General features: G+C 42.8%; 1 protein-coding gene across 7 annotated transcripts in view; it reads left to right on the plus strand.

Annotated features, from left to right (window-relative positions):
- The window catches only part of LOC135029617 (multidrug and toxin extrusion protein 2-like), a 486,356-nt gene that overhangs the window by 427,492 nt on the left and 38,996 nt on the right, over positions 1-19,868 (plus strand). The gene's annotated exons all lie outside the window — the stretch shown is intronic.

Raw genomic sequence — 19,868 nt, forward strand, 5'->3', positions numbered from 1 at the left:
CGTAATAAATTCAAAAAGTTGCAGTTTTACACTTTCGATGTCATTCGTGATTATTCTCCCACCAAATCGGGAGAATTACGAATGTTAGTAAATATACCCCAAGGAGTTAACATAATTCCATACCTGGACGATCTCCTCATAAAAGCGAGATCCAGACACAAGCTAATCCAGAACATAGAGTTATCCCTGACGGTACTTCAACAGCACGGTTGGATCATCAACTTTCCAAAATCTCAGTTGGAACCGAAAATGAGGTTAGCATTTTTTGGAATGATACTGGACACCGAGGTACAGAAAGTATTTCTACCAGTGGAAAAGGCTCAGGAGATCCAGAGCATGATCAAACAACTTTTGAGACCAAGAACAGTATCAATTCATCAGTGCATTCGCCTGTTGGGGAAAATGGTAGCGGCTTACGAGGCGCTACAATATGGATTCCATGCCAGGGTCTTCCAGTGGGACCTACTGAACAAGTGGTCCGGGTCGCATCTCCACATGCATCAAAAGATAATCTTGTCAGCAAAAGCCAGAATTTCGCTCCTGTGGTGGCTACAAATGTCTCACCTCCTGGAGGGACGCAGGTTCGGGATTCAGCCATGGATTCTGGTGACCACGGATGCAAGTCTCTGAGGATGGGGAGCAGTCATGCAAGGCGAAAGCTTCCAAGGAAGGTGGTCAAGTCAAGAAACTCGACTTCACATAAACATTCTGGAATTGAGAGCTATGTACAACAGTCTGCATCAGGCGGCACACCTTCTTCAAGGTCGTCCCATACAGATCCAGTCAGACAGTGTAACGGCAGTAGCTTACATAAACCGTCAAGGCGGAACAAACAGCAGAGTGGCAATGGCAGAGATGACAAAGATACTCCTCTGGGCAGAAAGACATGCAAAAGCTCTGTCGGCAATTTTCATTCTGGGAGTGGACAACTGGGAAGCAGACTTCCTCAGCAGACACGATCTCCATCCAGGAGAATGGGGCCTCCACCCAGAAGTCTTTGCGGAGGTGGCAAGTCGTTGGGGCGTTCCTCAAGTGGATATGATGGCATCACGTCTCAACAAGAAGCTTCAGAAATATTGTTCCAGGTCCAGAGACCCACAAGCAATAGCAATAGATGCACTGTTGACCCAGTGGGTGTTTCAGTCGGTGTATCTGTTCCCTCCACTTACACTAATACCAAAAGTTCTCAAGATCATCAAAAGAACAAGGGTTCGAGCAATTCTCATTGCTCCAGATTGGCCAAGGAGAGCTTGGTATCCAGATCTTCAAGAGTTATTACTGGAAGATCCTCGGCCTCTTCCTCTTCGCGAGGACCTGCTTCAGCAGGGGCTGTTAGTTTATCAGGACTTATCGCGGCTGCGTTTGACGGCATGGTTGTTGAGCGCCAGATCCTAGCCCGTAAGGGTATTCCCAATGAAGTAATTCCCACACTTATTCTGGCCAGGAAAGGGGTAATGTCCAAACATTACCATCGGATTTGGAGAAAATATGTATCTTGGTGTGAATCCAAGAAGTCTCCTGCGGTGGAGTTTCAATTAGGATGACTTCTCCTATTTCTACAGGCAGGTGTGGATGCTGGACTGAGATTAGGATCTATCAAGGTTCAGATTTCGGCCTTGTCAGTTTTCTTTCAGAAACAATTGGCTTCTCTTCCTGAGGTCCAGACCTTCGTGAAAGGGGTTCTGCGCATCCAACCTCCCTTTGTACCTCCTGCGGCACCATGGGATCTTAATGTGGTGTTGCAGTTCCTTAAATTGGACTGGTTTGAGCCTCTTCAAGAGGTGGAGTTGAAGTTTCTCACTTGGGAAGTGGTCATGCTATTGGCCTTAACCTCAGGCAGACGAGTGTCTGAGTTAGGAGCTCTGTCACACAAGAGTCCTTACTTAATATTTCATGAATATAGGGCTGAACTGAGAACACGTCAGCACTTTCTTCCAAAGGTTGTGTCTTCTTTTCATATCAACCAACCAACCAGTGGTGGTGCCAGTGGCTTCTGACACCTCAGCCATCCCAAAGTCCTTGGATGTCGTCAGAGCGTTGGGACTTATGTCACAAGAATGGCTAGGATAAGGAAAACAGAATCATTGTTTGTCCTTTATGTCCCCAACAAGATTGGGGGTCCTGCTTCTAAGCAGACTATTGCGCGCTAGATCAGAGGTACCATTCAGCACGCTCATTCCACGGCAGGATTGCCGTTACTGATTTCGGTAAAAGCCCACTCTACAAGGAAAGTGTGTTCGTCCTGGGCGGCTGCCCGGGGTGTCACGGCATTGCAAATCTGCCGAGCTGCTACTTGGTCAGGTGCAAACACGTTTGCTAAGTTTTATAAGTTTGACACCTTGGCCGATGAGGACCTCAAGTTTGGTCAATCGGTGCTGCAGGGTCATCTGCACTCTCCCGCACGTACTGGAGCTTTGGTATAACCCCATGGTACTGAAGTGGACCCCGGCATCCCATAGGACGTATGAGAAAACAGGATTTTAATACCTACCGGTAAATCCTTTTCTTCTAGTCCGTAGAGGATGCTGGGCACCCGACCCAGTGCGTACTTTACCTGCAGTGGTTAGTTTGTTGTAGTTACACAGGTTGTGTTACAATTATTTTCAGCATGTTGCTGCAATAGTTCATGCCCGTTGGCATGTGTTAAGTTGAATGCCATGTTGTGCGGCATGGTTGAGGTGTGAGCTGGTATGAATCTCTCACCTTTAGTTTAAAAGTAAATCCTTTCCTCGAAATGTCAGTCTCCCTGGGCACAGTTTCTTTACTGAGGTCTGGAGGAGGGGCATAGAGGGAGGAGCCAGTTCACACCCTTGAAAAGTCTTAAAGTGCCCATGGCTCCTGCGGAACCATCTATACCCCATGGTACTGAAGTGGACCCCAGCATCCTCTACGGGCTAGGAGAAAAGGATTTACCGGTAGGTATTAAAATCCTGTTTTTTTGTGAAAATGCATTGTCAAAAAATGGCCAAAATGTATGGATTTCGCTCCTGCTGAATTTTTTGCGCAGGCGAAAAAACGGCCCTGCTATCGAATAGGGCGAATCCGCATTCACCTTAAAAATAGCGAGATGTCCCGTTTTTTCCGCTTAGTCAAAAAAATGGACCTAATTGAATACCTCCGTTAAGTAAGTAAGTGTGAGAAGCTTGAATTGGTTTTATACCAAATCACAAAATCATACCAATTCTCCAAACTATCCCTATTCTAATGATTTGTCTTGCTCACTGTCTCTCTGCAAAACAAAACAGTTGAGAACAAGGGCAGTGCGTGCAATACATATATGTTCTTATATATCTATCCTCAATACGCCATGCAGCGCAAGATGCCTGGCATGAGGGAGCCGCCAGGTTCTGTGTATCTCTGCTAACGTCAGGCATCTTTTTTTAGCCATGTATTTTAGTCGCAATACAATGTGACTAGGACACGCGAGGAGACTATGCTGATTAATTTGATTTATAACCCTTGTATATTGTGTGATACGGAGTCTGTACTGAGCACAACAGAACTTGTATTGGAAAGTAGCTGCATTGCGTTGTGAATAAGAGGCATTTTCGGCAGCAAAAAGAAGCCCAACGCTAGAAGACTGTCACGCAACCTGGTGTGACGAGAGAAGCTGTTTGGCGAAACTCCAGCAAAGATGTATGGGACACATCTGTACATGGGTGTATTTAGAGGTGTGAAGTTGGTAGCACATTAACAGTGTGTCACAACTACGCCCCTCAATCAGATACTACCACGTGGCCTTTTCAGAAGAGGCTAGTCTTTCCCGATTCCAAACTACTGAATGATGGGAATTATAATAATAATGTATCACATTGTATAGTAGCACTCATCTTACAGACAGCAGTTCTGATTCTGAGTTAGAAGCAAAGCTAAAAAAAAAAACAAATACGAGGGTGGTTCAATAAGTATGGTACAAGACCTCTCACGTGTGTAGTGTTCTTTATTTCATTTAAATTCCCGCCAGGCCAGAGCAGGCAGACCACTGCTTCCCTTCACGGCCATCAGACTGAGCCTCATATCGGTCATACTTTCCCCAACATTAGTTATAACATGGCGGGGCTGGCGGAAACATGGTTGAACATTGAGCTGTGTAGTGTGACAGGTCACACACGTGAGAGATCTTGTTACCTGACAATGTCTATAATATTTGTCCTATTAAAAACACGTTAAAGGTTAAAGAACACAGTACGCAATTGGCGCAAAAAGTACCGCAAGGGTACTCCCTTAACTATACCATAAGGAATGTACTTATACTGTAAACATTTGTGCAGTGACAATGTGTAGATGTAATGCAGTGTAACCTTGTTAGCTTAAAAGCTGTATGTGCGACTATGATGCTCTGAGAAACCTTTATGCATTTATAATAACCAATCAAATATCGGTCTAAGGTTCTAACGCCTTTAGTGAGAGAATGAACGTTCAAAAAGAATAATACAATACAAGCTATACACTACCAAAATAACATAGAATATCTAACCAAGTTACTACACATAAAATACAATAAAGACACAATTACTTTTAAAAGGGGAAGGAGAGAGAGAATGACTTATAACATTAAATAAGAGACAATATGGTTGCAGATAAAACTACACATGTGAGGAACAATCGCTGCGCAGTTATTCAATGCTGAGAATCTTTGTGGAGAAAATACTTGACCTTACCCATACTGGCTGTCCCTATATACACAACCCTACAATACCGCATGGGACAGAAGCTAGACTCCATTTTGAGAAAACTCCCATGAAGACTGCAACACATGGTTGAAAGGGGGAGGGGAAAACACCCGGCAGCAGCCATTTTAGATTTGCAGGTCCAAACACATGGCACTCTCTACTACACCACAATCACATAGCAGAAGACACAAGACTCCATTTTATTCCAAAATGTCCAAGCCTCAGAACAATGCATATGTTCTGATTTTACAATTCCAAACCATCTAAATCACCTTTCACAATTTCAATCCAACTTCCTAGAACCATCTTATTCACTTTCACATTCCAAACAACTTCAGTATCTCAATAACCAGAGCATATTCATCACAAGACCAGATCACAATGTAACCACACATCTCAGCCCGCCACTGCCACAAGCACATGCCCAAACGCAACTGCATGGTGGTATTTATGATTAACAAGATATATATTATAACTAACCAGTACAATCTATTTTAAATCACCATAGGCAAACAAATACCACAAATGCTATGCTACAGGTTGTCTAATGTCCCAGCTACCATCACAGATTCCCAGATCTATCACACAAACACCCAACAATCACACAACCAAGTTACAATATCCTATTTAAACCAGAAAGCAATCTGTCTATATTTCCTTATCTAGCCATGTGAATTCAATACTTAGCCTTTGGTGCCTGGTGATGATCCAGCCATGCTTCTGGGAGCTTTGTTCTGAGTGTCGCTTCATTACATCTGTTCTCTGAGGCCACCAGCAAAAACTGACCCCCAACCCCCCCAGACAGGAACTATCCTCCTGTGTGTCTGTTCCTAGGGGAGGGGTCTCTCTCTCTCCTTTGTATATGTTAATCAGGTTCAGCCCTGAAAATCTTAGTAAAAGGTTGGCTTGATCATCCATTGTTCTCAACAAAGTGATCTTAGCTTTTATACATATAATCATATCTATCCGCTGCAATGTCCCACAACTTCACAACCAGCATCAAACTAACCCACACATCATTCTGCTTGCTTCAATACCAAACATGATGGGCGCATCTGGTTCTGTTCAGATAATACATATTCATGACATCAATTCATCAGCCAATTCTAAATCTCCATGATGTCTGGTGCTTGACATTATTATAACCATGTACTGTATGAAACAAGCGCCGAATCCATCTCCGTGCCATGTCCGAGCAAATGCGTGTGTTTCCATATATTGCTGTGCTCGCTGCGCATATTTGCAAGTATAGCGACTTAAATGTGTGTGTGGTTTGTATGTTCTCTCTATGTAATATTTTTTACTTTGACAGTCCACCCTTTGGCAGTCACCACTTCCTAAAACATTTCAAAAAGAGAAAAATATATGTCAGGGGTTAATACATTTCCATGGTTGGGTAAGGGAGGAGAGAGGAGAAGGTGTGAAGAGGGTATGACCTAGTGAGATAGCAGAAGCATGTGTGTATGAATCCGTGTTTGGGGGGTCATGTATCATCGTGCCGTACGTGTTTTAAATCAAGCTTCGAGGTATTGCGAAGTATACATTTGAATTCCTTCTTATCCCGTGGTACGGGTCTGTGGATGGGCTGTCAAACTTTACCGAGCTCTTTTCGGCTGTGGTTGTAACAAAATGGGGAAGCACATTTTAGTTGATGATACATGAATGGGGGAATATGTGCTTGCTGATATCTGTGCCTGTATTCCCTATCGACTATGTGTATAATTACCTGAGGGTTGTAGAGATGAAGATAAGACATAATTACGGTAAATGCAGTGGTATTCTATGTCAGGTTAATGAACATTCGTCGATTGAGATCTTGTTCGGTGTCTGTTGAATGCAGTCTTCTTTGTGCTTTTGCCCATTAGGTGCGAGCAAAAAGCTTTGTCAATGTCCATAGATTTACAAAAATGTTGGGCTAGCGTAATTTTAAAATTTCTAGGGAAACTGGGGATCTATGGCAAAGTTCATCAAATCTCTGGGTATAAGGTTGTCAAAACTTCTTCTTTAATCCATCCGTTGTCTGTATACAGGATCATCAAACTCCTCGTCAAAAGTGGGTCTTTTTACCTAGGAGAAACCGGAAAAACAGGTGAAGGAAACGGACCGTAGAAATCGCATTTTCATCACATCATTGTTTCTACCGTTGGGTCATAAATCAAGTCCATTGGAATTACAGTTTCCTCACTCCTTAGACTCATTACCTCAGGTAGTACTTTTCCAATATAACACAATCCTTCAGAGTTTGGGGCAAGCCGCTCATACGCCTTTCTCCCGCATATGAAATATGCATCATCGGGGAGAACATATGGGACGGAGTAGGACATAACCATATTACACACCTTCCATGTGAAATCTCCTAACCCTAATTCTTCCATCTGCTTAGTACACGTATCAGGTTGTACGATATGTGCACAGTATCCTGGTGATACCTCTCCAACTCTCGTAATCCTATTTCCTAAGGTATACCTATACCGGAAAGATTTTCCTCTACTGGCTATGTGGCGTACAAGCTCTGTATCTGTCGGCATTCTATCTGCTCTATATGAAAAGGTCATGGTTTGGTTACTCCATGACACTTCCCAATTTCCCGGCTTTCGGGGATTGGAGATGTTAAAACATAATAGGGACCTATCCACATGGTATTGGTGGAGCTTCAAACTAGGAGGGCTGGAGATATTAAACCTCCTGTCCACCGGTCTCCCACCCTTTAGCTCAAGTACCTCCCCTATCGTTAAAGGAAATGGTACTAGTCCTGATTTGCTATGACCTTGAGGTACTTGAGAGCATACCCAACAATCTGTTTTATTTAACACGCTACCCACTAAGGAGTGATAGTCACTCAATGGATGCCGGTCCATATGGATATTAAAACTGGATTGGCATTTCTTAATGCACCCATCCTCAACTACATTGTTACAGAGCCTACAGATACAGTTTTCTTTTCAGCTAACAATGTTTACAAATAACATGGCTGTTAGATCGTTTCCGGTACTCGCCTTTGCTCGGTGCTTGTGTTGCTATTGGAAATTTACACCTCCGTCTTAGTCATTGGAACCTTTCTGGATCCTTTCTCGACCTCACTGGTACTCTCACCGAAACAGACTGCTCGGGTCAACGTCATGGTCAACAGGAAAATCCATATCACAGTCTCTCGGGGCAAGTCCATCTTACAGGAGGAGAAAAGAAGAAATATGTAATGGGGTACAGAAAATCAGTTTGAGGGGGAGAGAAACTTGTTACGATAATTAGTTCTCTCGTCTTGTTGTTCTTCTTGTTCTGCTGTCTTCTCAAAGGTGCTGTCTCTCAGTCTTCCAAACGAACATTCTGGTGATGCAATATTCCCTCCAAACCAGCGATCTTTCTGTAAGGAGCAAAAATCTTGCATTACCATTTGTCTAACTGATGGGTGACATACCATCTTTAAAACATGAAAGCATGAGTGAGAAGAGAGAGAAAACAACAACAGCAAAAAAAAACAAAGAGAGAGAACAATTTATATGCATGTGTATATTACTTAAATCAACAATAGCCATCAATAGGAAAAGAGAAAAAAAACATTTTTCAAACATTTTAAAACATTGTCAGATCATCAGGCTGTCATATCTACATGTCTAATGGTTTCCTTGCGCAGTCCCTCCCCCCCAGCACTTCCATATTCCATTGTCTGTATCTGGCCAGAATACATTGATGCGGATTGGTCATGCTGGGGTTTGGTAAACTTCTGCAAAGACCAAGTATATATGCAATGTTTGAATCCTACCAATATTCGTCAGAGATGGGGAGAGAGAAAAAGAAACATTTCACAGATACATTTACAACGTTTCACCCGGTCATTCCTGTGTCTTCAGGGAATGACCTCCCAATTCATTAACTATTACCTCAGGCTTACCATCAGTCCTAATGATCACCTTTCCTGATTGCACATTATGGGTGTGGCTCAAAATTCTTCCTATATGGTCCCTGTTTATAATTGTGTGTGTTTTAATTTTGCTCATTTCTCTGTCTAGGGGGTCTGACTTTATGTGTGCTATTACAGTTGCTGGCATAATGCCCTTCTCTTTTACAAAGATAACAAACCCGGGGCTTCTTCCAAGTGTCAGTGACCTGAGGTTTTGGTTGATTTGCTGCCTCCTCAAACGCTCGGATGCTCATCACCATCAACCGCTTTCCCTGTACCTCCCTGATTCCTTGGATACCATGATTATGTCGTTGTCTAGGGCGTTGATATACCTTCTGTGAATCTTTGATCATACACTTAGATCTTTCCTAGGATCTGGGAAATCAGACATGATTGATCTCAATTCTGTCCGGGACCAGGGATGGCGCATTGCACTGTCCTTGACGGGAATGATTCCCTGATCGTCAGTCTTCCCATTGGGGACTGTGATCACCCTGACAGGACTAAACTCAATTACATCACCTTGTTTTGGTCTTACAATATGGGGTACATTTGTTTGTGCGTGATATAAAACTTTGTACGTACCTGTGGACACGACCTCACCTGACCCTCCATTAGGGGGTTTGATTATTGCCTTTACCGATTTGGTCGCGTCCACCTGGATGTCTTGTGTGATGGTTGCTGGGAGAGGTGCCGACATCGTGCTGGGCTCACTTTCTTGTTCGTATTCCTGAGGGAAGTTTGACATGGGGTGCGACTTGCACAGGTTAACATTTGTAATTTTTTACACTTTCATTTTCATAAACATTGTTACATTTTACACTTTCATTCTTAAGACAGTTACTAAGTGCGTTTTTATCGTACAACCTTGTGCCTTTCTCCGCAACCACAATTCTCTCCATTGCCATGTCTCTCCTCCCAAGATGAAAGTCAGATATGTCAGTTACCTTTCTTTGAAATTCACTTTCCTGTTGCCACAGGTTTAAACAATCATAATGTTTGCTCCGTCTCTTTGCTGATTTGATGAGACATATCCTCCTCCTTAAATTTTGCAACACTTCTGGGCTGAAGCTACCTACTCTTGGGAATTTCTCCCCGTCATGTACCGTCATTCTCTCCCATTCATCACATAAAACCTCTGTGTGTGAACCGTATTTTTCACACATCACGTACCTTGCCGACCCGACTGGTCGGTTTACTAAATCAACCCGAACCGAGGTTGATCGCCCCCTGCCTGAACAACTGGCCCCCATAACTCGTAGGTGTTGCTTTTCTTCAGCGAACCCTTACAAAAAACCAAGATGTCCGGGGCAGGTTGGCGGTGAAGTTTACCGAGTACTCCACTCACTTCTCGCCCACGTTGGCCAGTAACACAATCACTGTATCCAGAGCTGTTGTACCCAACCTAGGGCCCCTGTGAACCTTTATTTACTGGGGCGCGTTCCCCAGCAAGTATCGGTTGTTGGATAGTTCCTGAGTGACCAGCGAACTTCCCTTAAAATAAAAAAAAATTACACAAATCACGTTAGAATGTACAAATAGCGTTTATGACCTTCGTACACAAATAGTACCGGTCAGGTTTACTAATGCACACAATTACGTGCGGTACAATCGTTCAGCACATAAGCAACTAATCTTATGTACTGAGCGACCAACGGAATCGAAAATTACGGCTGCGAATTCCTTCAGCCAGAGCTTGTATGGCCTATATGGGTGTTGCACCAACCCTTTTAGGTGTTGTGCCTGTGGACTGTATAGCGGACTTCCTTGTCTGCTGTACCTGAACCTGCTGGTCTGCTATGACCTCCTGGTCTGTTACAGTATGACCTCCTGGTCTGCTACACTCTAATGCTCAAATTGTATGTTTTAACCAGGGATGCCTCCCTAGCCACCATGTACGTCACTTACACGTATGTACCTCACGAGAACTCGACTTTTCTTGTGGTTCAACCTCAAAAATTGTAAAAACAAACACTCACTCACCACATATACACTTTTGTTTCTATTTCTATTTCTGCGCAGAAATTTTCTTTAGACCAGATGTGTTGTGAATTTGGAGAAGGATCTGTTAATCTAAATTTCGGACACTAAAATGGACTTGCGCTACTTACCACGTTGCCACCTTTCCGCCTGTTGCAATAACACTATCGTGTGATTTGAGTTACGTGGGCGTACCCGGACGCTCCGTTGCGTAATATACGCTGCGTGCGTCGGCCTTTGAGTTGCGTACGCGAGTCTCAGCCCTTTGTTAGAGACACGTGCACGCAAAGCAAATATCCACCGTAACACAATGTACACTTTTATCAATGTAGATGATCCTCGATCATCTACCGCGCACCACACCAATCTCTCCTTATACCTTAGGTAGAGTTGCGTGTGGGCTTTTTACAATTATACCCTTAAATATTACTTTTTATCTTTTTAACTACTAATAGCAACAAATCTTTCTTAGCACGTTATCAATGCAAATGGCAAACAGGAAGGTGAGATGTGAAACTTACACAAATGAACATGCAATTCTAAATTAATCTAATAACATATATTGATGTAAGCACACGCATATAGATATTACATATATGAGACCCTATTAGTGCTTCTACTTTGCATATGAATGTGCAATTTCTTTCACTGCTGGGAGAGAAAAAAAAAAAAAAACAACAAACCAGTCCCACAGGTCATTTGCATTTCAATGGCCATCCTACAAATAGCAGCGTTAAAACAGGTTCTTGAAGAGAGTCAGTTACAAAAAAAAAAAAAAACTACTTGTGTATTTCTTAAATCAAATATTTAATTATTAACTGTTATTAAACTCTATCTGAACTACTTATGATTGACTATGATATGGACTAAACAAATGCATTAAAAAAAACTCATTAAATGATGATTTCTTTTTGACAGTGGATGGCTGATTATTTCCTGAGTCAACTGAAAATCAGCCGTTCAAAAAAAATATTATTTTTTTTTTAGCTTCCCAAAATGGCCGCTGCTCCTCCCCCATCCATGAGGTTTACACAAAATGGGGGACAGACCTTTTGTCACAAAGAAAAATCATCATGCCAGCCCCTTTTAGTTATCACGCTATGCAGAGCGATTAAAAATAATTTTAAACCTATTTAAACAGACAAACCATCCAATCTGCGTGTGCAGTTGGCACCAAATAGAAATAAAAACCAGATTTACAAAGACAATAACGTACTGTTCTTACCTTCCAGTTCCCGAATTCCCTCAGCACTCCTTACCAAGTGAAGCAGGCGCTTATCTGGTCAGCACTGCAGTATCCCCGACCTCCAAACGGTTTAACGAGGGATACTACCTTCCACTCTTTGCTGACCGATAATGTCTGCTGAAGTTACCTAGTGCAGATATGTGAAGACCGGAGGAGCTCCCCAATTGACAATGTCTATAATATTTGTCCTATTAAAAACACGCTAAAGGTTAAAGAACACAGTACGCAATTGGCGCAAAAAGTACCGCAAGGGTACTCCCTTAACTATACCTTAAGGAATGTACTTATACTGTAAACATTTGTGCAGTGACAATGTGTAGATGTAATGCAGTGTAACCTTGTTAGCTTAAAAGCTGTATGTGCGACTATGACGCTCTGAGAAACCTTTATGCATTTATAATAACCAATCAAATATCGGTCTAAGGTTCTAACGCCTTTAGTGAGAGAATGAACGTTCAAAAAGAATAATACAATACAAGCTATACACTACCAAAATAACATAGAATATCTAACCAAGTTACTACACATAAAATACAATAAAGACACAATTACTTTTAAAAGGGGAAGGAGAGAGAGAATGACTTATAACATTAAATAAGAGACAATATGGTTGCAGATAAAACTACACATGTGAGGAACAATCGCTGCGCAGTTATTCAATGCTGAGAATCTTTGTGGAGAAAATACTTGACCTTACCCATACTGGCTGTCCCTATATACACAACCCTACAATACCGCATGGGACAGAAGCTAGACTCCATTTTGAGAAAACTCCCATGAAGACTGCAACACATGGTTGAAAGGGGGAGGGGAAAACACCCGGCAGCAGCCATTTTAGATTTGCAGGTCCAAACACATGGCACTCTCTACTACACCACAATCACATAGCAGAAGACACAAGACTCCATTTTATTCCAAAATGTCCAAGCCTCAGAACAATGCATATGTTCTGATTTTACAATTCCAAACCATCTAAATCACCTTTCACAATTTCAATCCAACTTCCTAGAACCATCTTATTCACTTTCACATTCCAAACAACTTCAGTATCTCAATAACCAGAGCATATTCATCACAAGACCAGATCACAATGTAACCACACATCTCAGCCCGCCACTGCCACAAGCACATGCCCAAACGCAACTGCATGGTGGTATTTATGATTAACAAGATATATATTATAACTAACCAGTACAATCTATTTTAAATCACCATAGGCAAACAAATACCACAAATGCTATGCTACAGGTTGTCTAATGTCCCAGCTACCATCACAGATTCCCAGATCTATCACACAAACACCCAACAATCACACAACCAAGTTACAATATCCTATTTAAACCAGAAAGCAATCTGTCTATATTTCCTTATCTAGCCATGTGAATTCAATACTTAGCCTTTGGTGCCTGGTGATGATCCAGCCATGCTTCTGGGAGCTTTGTTCTGAGTGTCGCTTCATTACATCTGTTCTCTGAGGCCACCAGCAAAAACTGACCCCCAACCCCCCCAGACAGGAACTATCCTCCTGTGTGTCTGTTCCTAGGGGAGGGGTCTCTCTCTCTCCTTTGTATATGTTAATCAGGTTCAGCCCTGAAAATCTTAGTAAAAGGTTGGCTTGATCATCCATTGTTCTCAACAAAGTGATCTTAGCTTTTATACATATAATCATATCTATCCGCTGCAATGTCCCACAACTTCACAACCAGCATCAAACTAACCCACACATCATTCTGCTTGCTTCAATACCAAACATGATGGGCGCATCTGGTTCTGTTCAGATAATACATATTCATGACATCAATTCATCAGCCAATTCTAAATCTCCATGATGTCTGGTGCTTGACATTATTATAACCATGTACTGTATGAAACAAGCGCCGAATCCATCTCCGTGCCATGTCCGAGCAAATGCGTGTGTTTCCATATATTGCTGTGCTCGCTGCGCATATTTGCAAGTATAGCGACTTAAATGTGTGTGTGGTTTGTATGTTCTCTCTATGTAATATTTTTGACTTTGACATACCTTACTTATTGAACTACCCTTGTAACTTTGCACCTTGGTAAAACCATGCAGAACAGCAGAGAAATTGTGATATCAGAGGAGCATATACTAGCTCAAATCTAAATTGCAGTCTAAAAATAAAGCTGTACTGTAGTTTTGGGCTACATGCATAAGCATTCAGTATTTACACTGCATGCAAAAATAAATAAATGTATATGCACCTCTTGCATTGATACATGGTTTGTTTATGATGCAAAGTTACATTTTTGCTGCATGGTGCTACACTTGTTAGCATGGCAGCACCTGTTCTTATGTTTAAAATTAGGGTGTGCCAGTATTTGTGCAGCTACAAGCGAAATGCGTCCTTCTTAACCCCAAATTTTACTCACAAATCCTCAAAAAGCAACTTTAATAAAACTCTTGCAGAGAGAACGTGTATGTATGTATGTATGTATGTATATATATATATATATATACAGTCCCAGTGGCAAATGTACACTCTTCCTATTATATCATAGAACTCTGTCCACAGCAACATCACTATTAACCACTTAACTGACGATTTTTCCCTTCAAAAGCGTTAACAACATTGTTTTTTTAAAATGTATTTTATTTAATAAAGTTGAAAAAGTATTTTTTTTTTAATATTTAAACATATATTATATTATGCACATCTGCAGAACGGATCTCCTCGTCAAAAACGGGGGGGCAGGGTGGGATGGCGCAGTTGCATGAAATCTGACCATGCCAGTTAAGTGGTTTTAAAAACCCATGGTTTAGCCTTGGAAACTGATATAGGAACACCATCACCTTGATGAGTAAACTTTGGACCAAGGTAAAAACAGGCGCAAAAGCTGAATTACATACCTCCCAACATGACCCTCTCCAGAAGGGACAGAATGGTCTGCTCCTGGACTTCCCTCTTAATGTATGATTGCCATCACCTGTGCTGAAACACCTTTTCCTATCCATTAACCTGTTCAACACAGGTGCCGGCAATCATAAATTAAGACAAAAGTCCAGAAGCAGAGCGTTCTGTCCCTCCTGGAGAGGATCATGTTGGGAGGTATGCAATTAGTGTAGTCATAAAATATACATCGGGTGGTACTGGGTCTGAGACTGACTCTACCTTATATAGTGTCACAGAACCAACAAGTTCTGGTGACAGTGTGGCCAATTGTCAGTAGATGCCAGTTGATCAGGGTTACCTGCAAACGTAACACTTACAGATTTGTTTAATGCACCTCTATCGACCTTATCAGCAAATCCTGTACACAGATAAACTTATAGGGCATGGGGGGTACAAAATAAAAAGCATCAGTTTGCACATGACTTCTCACAGGATGTGATGACCCCCTCCTTTTGCGTCCTCACCCTCCTAAATACCAGAAATGTCCCACAAAGCCCTCCATTTCATCCTTCGCAACTAAAGTTAAAGATATCAATCCAGATAAATAATTACTGTCTTTGAAAAACCTGAAGCCATAAATACCATACAATCAACAAGACAGTTTGTTCATCTTAGTTTTTATTATGGTTATTATAAAAGGTTACATCCATCAACATACACCAAGTATGAAATAATTATAATATATATAATGTATAACTGTAGTGTCTAATCTTACTAAAAGACTGATAAATCTGGGACTAAATGTGTTAAACATGTGTTAGTATTGTGTTCCATAGCAAGCCAAGGTATGTTTAATTTATCACCATGAACACTAAATGATATGTCTACTGTGTAACTGTACTGTAACTTTAGTTACTTATTTACTGTTCAAATACTGTTCAAAACAACTAGAATCTTATTAAATTCTTAGACCGCTGCGCTACACCAGCAAACGGTAGCTGGGCATGAAATAACAATGGCATGCCAAGTACTTTAATTTCCATTGCAAATGCTTTTGATGTTCCCAGGAATGTCCATATAAATAAACCCTCCCACTTTGCAAATCACAAAACTCAGTCCTGTCCCTGGCAGGCAGATGTACTAAAGCCTTGGAAAGTGATAAAGTGGAGAGAAAAAAACTACCAATCAACCAGCTCCTGGCTGAATTTTTTCAAACACAGCTTGTAACATGGCAGCTAGGAGCTGGTTTGCTGGTACTTTATCAATCTCCACTTTATCTCCATCCAAGACTTAGTACATCTCTATGACTTATTTAACTTCTTACTACATATGCAAGCAGAGCATGACGGTGATTTCACTACAGCACTGCACTTTACCAGTCTGTCGATTCTGGGACCTACATTTTAAAATGTAGAAACCATTGTTTTGAATGAATGAATGAATGACTGCTGGAATTTTTTTCTGCAAAGACTTAAATCAGTAGCACAGTATATGTTCATGTGATGTCATGATGCTCCTTTCAACTGATTGTAAATTATTAGAATACAAGCTATTATCAATTTCATTTTACCAGATATTTATTTATTTATTAACAGTTTCTTATATAGTGCAGCACATTCCCTTACGCTTTACAATTGGAACAACAGTAATAGAACAGAACTGGGTAATAACAGACAGACAGAGGTAGGAAGTCCCTGCTCGCAAGCTTATAATATATAGGGAAAAGGCATTCATACACAAGTATAGGAGCTACCTATTGCATAATGGTCCTGCCAGATTGCCAAAGTTCTTAATGGGCTGTATTGTATGGTCACCCTGCAATGTTGGCCAATAGTCAGGAGGGCGTGAAAGTGATGAAAGACAAAATATGTGAGGTTATGTGTGAACTGTACAGAGAGGATGTAATTAGATAGGGAGGCATTGAAGGTCCGGAGTGGGTCCAGAATTTGCTAAGTTTGTCTGAACAAGTGAGTTTTCAGGAAATGCTTAAATGTCTGAAGACTAGAGGTGAGTCTTATTGTGCGTGGGAGGGCATTCCACAGAGTGGATGCAGCCCGGAAAAAGTCCTGCAATTTGGAGTGGGACTGAGTAATTCGTGTGGATCTTGTGCACAGCAGAAAGGTCGGGTAGGGAGATATTTTGAGATGAGCGAAGAGATGTATGTTGGTGCAGTTTGGTTAATAGCCTTGTTTGCAAGTAAAAGTATTTATTACCAGTAACCAATGGAGGGACTGACAGAGTGGATCTGCAGACGATGAACGTATAGTGAGGAAAATTAGCTTTGCAGCATTCAAAATGGATTGTAGTGGTAAGACCCTGTTTTTGGAAAGACCAATAAGAAGACTACTGCAATAATCAATGCAGGAGATAATGAGTGCATGGATTAGAGATTTTTCAGTCAAGAATGACACCTAGGCAGCGAGCTTGTGGGGTGGGGTTTATTGTTGAGTTACTAACAGGTTGGTAACCGGTGGAAATATAATTTCTCTGACGTCCTAGTGGATGCTGGGGACTCCGTCAGGACCATGGGGAATAGCGGCTCCGCAGGAGACAGGGGGAGACAGGGCACAAAAGTAAAAGCTTTAGGATCAGGTGGTGTGCACTGGCTCCTCCCCCTATGACCCTCCTCCAAGCCTCAGTTAGATTTTTGTGCCCGGCCGAGAAGGGTGCAATCTAGGTGGCTCTCCTAAAGAGCTGCTTAGAGTAAAAGTTTTGTTAGGTTTTTTATTTTCAGTGAGTCCTGCTGGCAACAGGCTCACTGCATCGAGGGACTTAGGGGAGAGAAGTGAACTCACCTGCGTGCAGGATGGATTGGCTTCTTAGGCTACTGGACACCATTAGCTCCAGAGGGAGTCGGAACACAGGTCTCACCCTGGGGTTCGTCCCGGAGCCGCGCCGCCGACCCCCTTGCAGATGCCGAAAAGTGAAGAGGTCCAGAAACCGGCGGCAGAAGACTTTTCAGTCTTAATGAGGTAGCGCACAGCACTGCAGCTGTGCGCCATTGTTGTCAGCACACTTCATAGCAGCGGTCGCTGGGGGGGGGCGCCCTGGGCAGCAATGATAGTACCTTATTCTGGCTAAAAATACATCACATATAGCCCCTGGGGGCTATATGGATGTATTTAACCCCTGCCAGGTCTCAGAAAAACGGGAGAAGAAGCCCGCCGAAAAGGGGGCGGGGCCTATTCTCCTCAGCACACAGCGCCATTTTCCCTCACAGAAATGCTGGTGGGAAGGCTCCCAGGCTCTCCCCTGCACTGCACTACAGAAACAGGGTTAAAACAGAGAGGGGGGGCACTTATTTGGCGATATGACTATATATATTAAAATGCTATAAGGGAAAAACACTTATATAAAGGTTGTCCCTGTATAATTATAGCGTTTTTGGTGTGTGCTGGCAAACTCTCCCTCTGTCTCCCCAAAGGGCTAGTGGGGTCCTGTCCTCTATCAGAGCATTCCCTGTGTGTGTGCTGTGTGTCGGTACGTGTGTGTCGACATGTATGAGGACGATGTTGGTGAGGAGGCGGAGCAATTGCCTGTAATGGTGATGTCACTCTCTAGGGAGTCGACACCGGAATGGATGGCTTATTTAAGGAATTACGTGATAATGTCAACACGCTGCAAGGTCGGTTGACGACATGAGACGGCCGGCAAACCAATTAGTACCTGTCCAGGCGTCTCAAACACCGTCAGGGGCGTTAAAACGTCCTTTTACCTCAGTCGGTCGACACAGACACGGACACTGACTCCAGTGTCGACGGTGAAGAAACAAACGTATTTTCCTTTAGGGCCACACGTTACTTGTTAAGGGCAATGAAGGAGGTGTTACATATTTCTGATACTACAAGTACCACAAAAAAGGGTATTATGTGGAGTGTGAAAAAACTACCTGTAGTTTTTCCTGAATCAGATAAATTAAATGAAGTGTGTGATGATGCGTGGGTTTCCCCCGATAGAAAATTATTGGCGGTATACCCTTTCCCGCCAGAAGTTAGGGCGCGTTGGGAAACACCCCTTAGGGTGGATAAGGCGCTCACACGCTTATCAAAACAAGTGGCGGTACCGTCTCCAGATAGGGCCGCCCTCAAGGAGCCAGCTGATAGGAGGCTGGAAAATATCCTAAAAAGTATATACACACATACTGGTGTTATACTGCGACCAGCGATCGCCTCAGCCTGGATGTGCAGCGCTGGGGTGGCTTGGTCGGATTCCCTGACTGAAAATATTGATACCCTTGACAGGGACAGTATTTTATTGACTATAGAGCATTTAAAGGATGCATTTCTATATATGCGAGATGCACAGAGGGATATTTGCACTCTGGCATCAAGAGTAAGTGCGATGTCCATATCTGCCAGAAGTTGTTTATGAACACGACAGTGGTCAGGTGATGCAGATTCCAAACGGCACATGGAAGTATTGCCGTATAAAGGAGAAAAAGACAACGTCTTTTCAGCCTCAGTCCTTTCGTCCCCATAAGGGCAAGCGGGCAAAAGGCCAGTCATATCTGCCATGGGATAGAGGAAAGGGAAGAAGACTGCAGCAGGCAGCCCATTCCCAGAAACAGAAGCCCTCCACCGCTTCTGCCAAGTCCTCAGCATGACGCTGGGGCCGTACAAGCGGACTCAGGTGCGGTGGGGGGGGTCGTCTCAAGAGTTTCAGCACGCAGTGGGCTCACTCGCAAGTGGACCCCTGGATCCTACAAGTAGTATCCCAGGGGTACAGATTGGAAATTCGAGACGTCTCCCCCTCGCAGGTTCCTGAAGTCTGCTTTACCAACGTCTCCCTCCGACAGGGAGGCAGTAGTGGAAACAATTCACAAGCTGTATTCCCAGCAGGTGATAATCAAAGTACCCCTCCTACAACAAGGAAAGGGGTATTATTCCACACTATATTGTGGTACTGAAGCCAGACGGCTCGGTGAGACCTATTCTAAATCTGAAATAGTTGAACACTTACATACAAAGGTTCAAATCAAGATGGAGTCACTCAGAGCAGTGATAGCGAACCAGGAAGAAGGGGACTATATGGTGTCCCGGGACATCAGGGATGCTTACCTCCATGTCCCAATTTGCCCTTCTCACCAAGGGTACCTCAGGTTCGTGGTACAGAACTGTCACTATCAGTTTCAGACGCTGCCGGTTGGATTGTCCACGGCACCCCGGGTCCTTACCAAGGTAATGGCCGAAATGATGATTCTTCTTCAAAGAAAATGGACG

This window comes from Pseudophryne corroboree, chromosome 2, assembly GCF_028390025.1.
Source record: "Pseudophryne corroboree isolate aPseCor3 chromosome 2, aPseCor3.hap2, whole genome shotgun sequence".
In the NCBI taxonomy this organism is placed as follows: domain Eukaryota; kingdom Metazoa; phylum Chordata; class Amphibia; order Anura; family Myobatrachidae; genus Pseudophryne; species Pseudophryne corroboree.